The sequence below is a fragment of the Aedes aegypti genome, chromosome 3 (genome assembly GCF_002204515.2).
Source record: "Aedes aegypti strain LVP_AGWG chromosome 3, AaegL5.0 Primary Assembly, whole genome shotgun sequence".
Taxonomy (NCBI): domain Eukaryota; kingdom Metazoa; phylum Arthropoda; class Insecta; order Diptera; family Culicidae; genus Aedes; species Aedes aegypti.
In genome coordinates, this window is record NC_035109.1 from 217,616,337 (window position 1) to 217,623,870 (window position 7,534).

At 35.8% G+C, this 7,534-nt stretch overlaps 1 long non-coding RNA gene across 1 annotated transcript; it reads left to right on the top strand.

Annotated features, from left to right (window-relative positions):
• The first annotated feature begins 231 nt into the window (after positions 1-231).
• LOC110678518 lies at positions 232-2,479 on the top strand. The gene is made up of 3 exons (XR_002501675.1): positions 232-520; positions 708-1,824; positions 1,891-2,479. It is a non-coding gene; the product is annotated as an uncharacterized LOC110678518 (long non-coding RNA).
• The last annotated feature ends 5,055 nt before the right edge of the window (positions 2,480-7,534 follow it).

Genomic DNA, 7,534 nt, shown 5'->3' on the forward strand with positions numbered 1-7,534 from the left:
CTAGTCTTTGTCTCCAAAATCATTCACTGGGATATTTACCGTGTCGATGTCTGCTGCTTAACATACTTCAGAGATAATTTTATATAAAATACGATTCATTGTGATAACGAATCCAGTAACACTTCAACGTAACCTTTTTTGTGTGTGTTTAAAGGCGTTTAGGTACCTTTTAATTTGTTTTTTTTTTTTTTATTTTGCTTGAATAGAATGTTTAAAGCGCGGCATCGATCGAGAGTCAGCAATCCGTTCGTACCCAAATTAGTACACCATAGGGTAGACATGGATAAAACGGCTTTTGTGGCAAACACTTCATACCTAAATACTTTAAAACCACCAGAAGTGAGCAGATTCATCATCATTACGTTTTGAAAGCGATGCGGATACATAAATCAAGTGATTTAACTATAGTGAAGTTCCACGAAGCTGGGACTTTTAACATCAGTGAAGTAAAAGATTGAATGGTGCGAATTATTTGAAATGAATAACCAATAGATTCTCAACATCAATGTGACAATATGAGGTAAGTGTCTGTAAAAAAGTGTGTAAAGGTGGTTTGTGGATTTCACTCAACAATCGCTGCGGTTTTTATAAGTGTGGAAATGTGAATAACGGTTCTAATTCTTCCGTACTATTAAAGACTAACGAAGTGTTGAAGAAATCCACAACATGATTCAAAATATATGAGCTAATTAGTTTTTTTATTACAGGCACCATGCATGATTTCATAAGAATTACAGTGATAGAATTTAAACAATCTATACAATAAGACTGAATGTTTTACCATGGTGAATGGTGTTTTGGATCAACGTAGTAGTGCAAAATCCTTGGCAAACGCGATATTCAACAAAAAGTGAAGCCAGCCAATTGTGACAATTGGTCAAGCGTGCTCCAGTGGCACATCCGAGAAACATTCATGATGAAAAGTTTGACTGGCTGAAGCGGGAGTAGAACCCTCACCCCTTGACATGATGTGCTATTTCTTGTTGTTCTATGTTCTATTTCTATTATTTTACGAACCAAGATGAACCATTAAATCTACAGCAGTTTCTCAATATTTTCCATTTCCTATTCGTATCATGACCAAAGGTCGCATGAGTGCGAAAGTTTTATATAAAAGTTCTTCAATCAATTCGTCATCATATGACCAAAGGTCGTATGAGTGCAAAACTCAAGACTACCAGCACTGATATTTAGTTAAAGTTCTATTTCTATTATTTTTGTTGAAATATCAAACCACTGCAGTTTCTCTATATATTTCTATTTACAATTCGTTTCAAACAGAACAACAACCACTAAAATTTCTCTATTTATTTCTATTTACAATTCGTATTCAAAAAGTCAAGCACAAAACAAGAACCAACACTGTAAGTTCTATTTCTATTATTTTTACGAAACAAGATGAAACATTCAATCCACGGTAATTTCTCAATATTTTCTATTTCCTATTCGTATCAGAAAAAGCCAATCACTTGAGTTTCTCAATATTTTCTATTTTCTATTCGTATGCGGTAATCAGTAATACCAACTCGACTGTAATTTCTTTCAAATTCTATTTCATTTTTTTTTGAAAGCAGAATCGAGATCCAACCTTTCTGTAATTTCTTTCAAATTCTATTTCAATTTTTTTGAGTTGTCTTTAATTTTTAATTGTTGATGGTTTATTTATATCAGCTATATCTCACAAAATTGTTCACTCTTTGACAGTCACACGCAATTGCGATAAAAGAAAAAACTATTCTAGCAAAATGAGACATACGACTTACAATTTGCAAAATTGATTGAGTTCAAAAGTTCTGCTTAGCAGTCGTCATCATATGACCAAAGGTCGCATGAGTGCGAAAGTTTTATATAAAAGTTTTCAATCAAGTCTTCATCATATGACCATCAAAGGTCGCATGAGTGCAAAAATCAAGACAACCAGCACTGTTATTTCTTTTTAAGTTCTATTTCTATTATTTTTGCAAAATTAAATGAACCCAACCACTCAAATTTCTTTCAAATTCTATTTCAATTTTTTTTTGCTAAAGCGATTTAATAACGAAGGCTTTCTTAGCGTGATATTATCACTACGGAATATTATTTTAAAGCAATTATTCTAGAATTTTAAAAGCAATGATTTTAGAAGTCGTCATCATATGACCAAAGGTCGCATGAGTGCCAAAACAATTTGAATCACCACTGTAGTTTCTTTTTAAGTTCTATTTCTATTATGTTTGCGTAAAGGTGAAAGTTTTTCACCAAAGTCGTCATCATATGACCAAAGGTCGCATGAGTGCGAAATAACTTAAACGTATCGAACCAAACCACTGAAATTTCTTTCAAATTCTATTTCAATTTTTTTTACAAAGATAATCTATCACAGAATTTCTCGGATCGTGATATTATTACTACGGAATAGGTATTTGTCACTATGAAATGTGGCAGATAAAAAACTCTGTCTGTTCCGGGGTTTTCAATTTCAGTTTCCATAAGCTTCCGAATATAACCCTTGTCTTCATATTCTTGAAAGGTTTTCTTAGCCTAATGTAGGAGCTCAACGTTATTTTGCTTATTAAGAGTTTTCTCCAAAGATAGCAGACGATTGTATGCGTTTCCGTAACTGTCTGGAAAATTCGATTTGTCGTATTTCCACAATAATCTGACTTCATAGCGATCGCCTGATCTTTTCAACGTGTTCTTCAATATTTCTTTGGACCGCTCGGTCTCTACAAACTCTACGGTTTCATTGACTATCTTGACGCCGAAGTCTTCAACCGAATAATGTTGCTTCATCATTTCACGCATCTCGTCGTCTTGATGTATAATCATGGCATATTCGTTATCTATTTGCGAGGCAGCATTACCGAACATTATCCACCCGAGCTTCGTTCTAAGCGCTATTGGCTCATGTTCCCTGCCTATTACCGTTTGTAATGGAACCAATAAATGGCTGTGTTTTATTCCGATCAGAATTGTTGGCTTCGCTGCAGAATAGTTTTTGATTGGCAAATCCTTTAGGTAAGGATATTTTTTTACCATTGAGCCAAAATCCAAAGTTTGCATGGGTAGTTGTAAATTTTTCACCGTTCTTACACCCTTTAATGCAAATCGTTTTTGATTTATACCATTAATTTCTAGCTGAACGATTTTGGTATTTGTCGCCTTGGATATATCTTGAGTCCATAACAACTTCAATGTTTCCGGCCTTCTTTCGAGGCCTAAATCATTTGCGGTGTCTTCATCAAGAAGTGTAAGCGATGATCCTGCATCCAAGAACGCATAGGTTTTTATAATGTTTTCTTCATTTCTTAACGTCACCGGAAGAATTTGAAAATATTTGATTGTTTTCGAATCTTGGTGGTGGTTAATGGATTGTACATTCTCTGACCCTGTTTCGACTATTGGAGTTGGCTTTGCACTTGATTCGATTGATGGAGTGTTCTTTGTATGGAGCAAACGATTATGTGTTGCTTTGCAGGTTCCGATTCCACAGCTTCTTGCTGATGGACAATTTTTGGATTGGTGATTTGGACGAAGGCATGACCAACACAAGGTTTTTTCCTTTACCACCTGTCGCCTCTCAGCTGCATTCATTGCATTGAAACTTTCGCAATTATAGATGGTATGGTTACTTTTACAATACCCGCAGGTAAGGGGCAACCTTTTTCCTTGTGTTGGATTTTCCGATCGTTTATTATACGTCGTCTTTTCAAATGGCTGTTTTCTCTCCTTATCTGGCTGCTGATGATGGACGTTGTTTCTTACTTTTTTGTCCTTTGTTTGCGATGTATTTACCTGCACAGCTCGATAGAGTTTTGCGATTCTCATTAGCCATTCAGAGAGATGTTTCAATGTTGGTGATTCTGCATTTCGTTGAAGAACTTCTATCCACTGTACTTGTAAATTGAATGGAAGTTTTTTGACGATTTCGTCTATGAGCCGGAAATCTTTTAGATATTCCGGTTTTTCCATGAATCCGATGTGTGCTACAAAAGCATCCAGAGCATCGGATATTTCAACGACAGAATTATTGGAGTTGCCTTGAATTCTCATTAAGTTGTTGAGAAACTCTTCATATATTTGGTTTGAACGACCAAAATTCTCCTCCAAACGTTCCATAATTTTTGGAACATTTTCGGGTTCAAACATAAAGTGGCTAACTGCTTTCAGTGCATTTCCTTCTAGGGCTTATTGAAGGCGATTCAGATTTTCAACGTTACTGAATTCTCCTTCATCGGTCGTGGATTCAAATGCACTTTTAAATCTTGGCCATTCTTTGGCCGTACCGGAAAAACGAGGCAGACTCATCATGGCTTGTCTTTTCACAAGGATACTTAGATGATTTTGTTCTGGTTCGTTTTTAATGTTCAATCTAGCGATCAATTGCTCAAACTGTCCCATTGTAACGGGATTTTCAGCATATTTAGTTCCTGCGTTAATTTTTGTTTCTCCACCTCTTGCTCCGTGCATTTTGGGCAAATCCAACGTTCCTTTTTGCTAGGAAGTTGTTCCAGATTAACGCAATGTTGGTGAAACCAACGATCGCAATCGTCGCATTGAACCATATTTCCGGCTTTATCATCTTCGGTACATAAACGGCAGTGTCCGTTTTTGTTGGTTATTAGTTTGATGTGAGACATTTCGCTTCCTTATTTTTTCAACTGAGAAATTTCCTTTGCACCTTGGGCTGATGATCGTGCTGATAACGCGCTGGTGTTCCTGATTTGCAACAAGCAACAGGCAACTTGATGACTTGATGATGCACGAAAATCCTCTCTGGAGCCACCAATTGGTTCGGCTAGGCCGAAGTTATTTTTTTAGGCGATTTTCAAGAATAGAAGAACTAGCAGAGACTGGTTCCTTCTCAGTGTGAAAGGCCTGGTCAATGGTTTGTAACAACTATTGATTTGAAAAACCGTTTGGAGTTCGGATCATTCAACGAGTGTCGAATTAGTTATGAGCTATTTTCCTTTATTGTCAAATGATATGCCGTTTTGATTCATATTATGGACAGCTTCTTATTCCGGACACTCTACTTTGTATGGGAAACATTTCGCATGAAATGTTTCAGTTTTTGCCGTTCAAAAGTTCACACTTTCGAGATTTATTTTAATCAAAATTTTCTATAGATAACTATGAAAAATTTTAATACTCAACTGCATTAAACACCTCTTTAGTGGTTTGCCAATTTCAAATAATGATTTGACTTGTGTTTCTATGATTTTCATGAGCTGTCCGGAATTTGAATCAAAGTGTCCGGAATATGGGGCAAAAGAAAGGAAGCGTCCGGAATAAGAATCATGAAAAGTACACACATTTCTATTTATTTAAAATTATTCATGTATCAGAAACAAAATTTCCACCCACCATTCGAAAGTTAAGTGTTTTGAAGGCTCGGTAGCGCCGAGGAATCATACAGATTGATTTATTTTATATACTTCCTGATGGGTTATACTTTACTGAGTCCTTAAGTGTCCGTAATATGAATCAAAACGGTATATAGTTTTTCTTAAATCTAGTAGGTACAAAATACGAAAAGAGAGTACCGTTTTGATTCATATTACGGACAATTAAGGACTTAGTGAACTATAACCCAGCATAGAGCATACAAAATAAATCATTCTGTATGATTCCTTAGCGCTATCGAACGTAGGAAGCCCTAATCTTTCGAATGGTGGGTAAAGAATACGCTTCCGCAACTTGAATAATTTTAAATCAATCAAAATGTGTGGCTTTTTCATGATTCTTATTCCGGACGCTTCCTCACTTTTGCCTCATATTCCGGACACTTTGAATCGAATTCCGGACAGCTCATGATAATCATTAATGGAACAGTCAAATCATCAATTGAAATCGTCAAACCACTAAAGAGACATCTAAGGTAGTTGGGCATTATAAATTTTTGAAGATATTTATGGAAAAAGCTTACTAAAACGAGCCTCGAAAATGAGAACTTTTGAACGACAAAAATTGAAACATTTCGTGTGAAATGTTTCCCATACAAAGTAGAGTGTCCGGAATTTGAAGCTGTCCGTAATATGAATCAAAACGGTATATGCTATTGACCGAATGGAAAGTAAACGGAAAGAACGAAAAGAAGGCGGGCGACAGAAAGTCCCGACTGAATTTGGCTAACAATACAAAAATGCTTATTAATCGCTACCTCCTATCATCGTGTCATTTAAACTGCCTGCATCCTTTGTCTATCTTTTGTTTTCGATGCGCATTACCTAAGTATGATGTATCGGTGCCATTGGGCGTAAACAAACATAATTATTATTGGATTCTATTATATCCCTAGAATGATGTGAAGCAAAACAAAAACAAAACATTTTCATTTGTCTTATCTGTGGCAGGCAAATTCTAAACTGTATACAAAGCAGGATCTCTAATTGCTCTTATGGATTTTACCTATCCGATCGTAAAATAAGTTTGGCGTCGCAACACGGAATATTATTTTTGCGTAAAAGAAACTTTCAATTCAGTTTAATGTACCACACTATAATTTCTTTCAAATTCTATTTCAATTTTTTTTATAGAGAGCTGGTAACAACAAAGCTTCACGGATCGTGATATTATCACTACGGAATATTATTTTTACTTCAAAAATACCAACGTTTCTGTAATTTCACAATATTACAATATGTATTACAAATTTATGAAAATGATCCTCTATGGGTCGACAAACACTGAAATTTCACAATATTAAAATATGCATTACAAATTTACGATTTGTAAAAGTCTGCACGATCATACGAAGGAAAAAGAAACAAATGTTTGAGGATTCATCTTCTTGCTAACAAAAGTGTCTAATTGAACCGTGATATTATCACTACGGAATATTACTTTTGCGATAATAGTCTTTGTATTTCTTGATATCTAAGATAACACACTGTAATTTCTTTCAAATTCTATTTCAATTTTTTTTGAAACCCTGTTAAACAAAATGATTCTACAAAGAAGAATGTAAAACTTTTGTAAATAAGTTGAAGATGATAATAAAAGATAAATTAAAATCAAATATGACGGTTTATTTTCATTGAAATACGTATCCTTCTGGTAAATCGCCACACCTTCAGCTCTCACGCCTGGGCGTTTGAACTGGTTATGCAGCTGTAGCCAGCAAGGTCAACGGAGGAGTGATCCTCTAGCCAAGTCCAACTCAGTGCAAGGAATTCTACACTGGTCAGAATTAGGTCTGTATCAATATCCATTGCATGAGCATTTAGGCTCTGTACTTATATACTCATCAATGTGCAGACAGGGCCGCTATGATCCAGTATTTCACGCAGTTCGTCTCCAAGCGTCCGTAATCGGTGTTTGCCCAAGCGCTGCAGCTCGTTCCTCAAGTCAACCATCTTGGGAGAATTGCTGCTTTAGGCGTGATGTAACTTGAAAGAATTGGTAGTTTGTCAAAAATAGTCCTTGCAGTGAAGTAACCCGCGACAAACCAACAAATACCAATTGCTGATCCTGGCTTTTGTCATAGTCGTACACGATCTCGAGGAAAGTTCCACCTTGCGGCTCATGAAAAATAAAAGCACAGGCACTAACC